The sequence below is a fragment of the Typopeltis vanoorti genome, chromosome 2 (genome assembly GCF_054136105.1).
Source record: "Typopeltis vanoorti isolate ZY-2024b chromosome 2, IOZ_Tvanoo_1.0, whole genome shotgun sequence".
Classification (NCBI taxonomy): domain Eukaryota; kingdom Metazoa; phylum Arthropoda; class Arachnida; order Uropygi; family Thelyphonidae; genus Typopeltis; species Typopeltis vanoorti.
In genome coordinates, this window is record NC_143550.1 from 117,651,593 (window position 1) to 117,653,398 (window position 1,806).

General features: G+C 34.2%; 1 non-coding gene across 1 annotated transcript; it reads right to left on the minus strand.

Moving 5' to 3' along the window:
- Positions 1-1,524: 1,524 nt before the first annotated feature.
- Positions 1,525-1,596, minus strand: TRNAP-AGG (transfer RNA proline (anticodon AGG)). Its single transcript has one exon. It is a non-coding gene; the product is annotated as a tRNA-Pro (tRNA).
- Positions 1,597-1,806: the final 210 nt, after the last annotated feature.

Consider the following 1,806-nt stretch of genomic DNA (forward strand, 5'->3'; position numbering starts at 1 on the left):
TTTGTGTTCGAATGGAAACCTCCATAATTAGATGAACTGTCAAACTCTGCCAGGGATTTGTGTTGTTCCTTGAAGGTTAAGGTGAATAAAACATCTGGGTCGGATACGAATCTGTAGACATATCGTTCCCCTGAAAGCCAAACAAGTGCATTATATTTTTCTCCTTTTGTAGGATAAATCTAAAATGACAAACGAATTAAAAAAATATGCATTATAAACTTGTAAACAGTGAAGAAGATAGTACACTATTATTATACATCTACAGTTTATCAATCGCAAATATTTTAACCTTTGTCAACAACATTAGAAAGAGCATTTAGCCTTAGCATAATTATAAAGAACTTTTTTTTTTCCTTTGTTTAAGGGTAAAATTTGTTTATAAAGAACACAAGTTTAGCTTTTGTTAGCATCAATAAAATAAGAACCAAATACAAACCTGCAACTTTTTGCATGATACCCTTTTCATAATAATAACGAAGGGATCGACTTAGTTTGTCATAATTCATGGCTGGCCTGTTCTTTTGTAATCCCCATCGTCTTGCCACCTAGAAAATCAAACGTATTTATTTTCTGAAATAAAAAAAGTAATAGTTACTAATAACTTATCTGGACGTTTACAGTTTATATTTTCCTTAAATTTGCACACATTGTTAAACTCACTTTTAATCTAATATTTTAGTTTTCGTTACGAAATTATAAATCAAGATTGCAACGAAATTATTGTTAATAATTTTCATTGCAATCTTGACTTATTCTACACTTTTTTTTTGTATGCGTAATACGAAAAAAGTGCGAATTGCAAGAAAAAGTAAAATCATTATTTTTTTTTATGCAAAGAATTTGTTGCCAGTAAGTCAGTTTTAAAAAAAGAAACATAACATGCATTTTCCCCATGGCTCCAATGAGTTCTTGTCATCACTTATAATGAACTAATAAAAGAATGATACTTCAAAATTAGGAACTATTTTGAAAATCTGTTGAGTTAGTAAACAGGTTTAAATGTCAGTTTTTTTTTTTTAGTACAAAATGTGCAACCATTCAACCTCTTACCTCTTCTGGTTCTATTAGTTTGAATTCCATTCCTCTTCCTGTCCACGCAATAAAATTTGAATTAGCAGGATCGTCTAGTAAAGTCACCAAGAACTGCCACAGTTGAAGGTTGCCACGTCTGTGTGCCGGTCCTGATCCTGGTCCAATAGGACTATTAGTTAGTCTCCAAGAAGGTATGGAACTTGTATTTCCGCCCATGGAAGGGCTAGGAGCTGGCGTCAAGGGAGACGATGGAGGTTCTGATTTTACTCCGCATACTTGAAATGTGGAGTAAGGTGTATCGGGAGCTTCACTGGAATTGTGATGATAACTTGATTCTGCTTCTTGAAGAAAAAAAAAAGTAATGTATTAGAAAAATTGTTGAAAGTATCATGCTATAAAACACAATATAATTAAGATAAATGGGTAAGTTACCTATCTCGGGAGACAATCCATCCACACAATCTATCATAAAAAAAAAATTAAAAAACTCATGGGCTCGTCCGGGATTTGAACCCGGGACCTCTCACACCCTAAGCGAGAATCATACCCCTAGACCAACGAGCCACATAGACATACCCTTTTAGCTAGGAGGTAATTTTCATATGAACCCACCGCACTGCTTTATGGAAGCTGGTCGAACCTAGGTTGGAATCCTGTCTAGGAGATGGAGAATTTTTATAAGGGCTTTTCAGATTGGGTTGCAATCTTGGGGATTGTTAGCTGATTTCAAACAAATGTGGTAGTTTTTTTTGTCTTACTCTCTCTCTCTCTCTC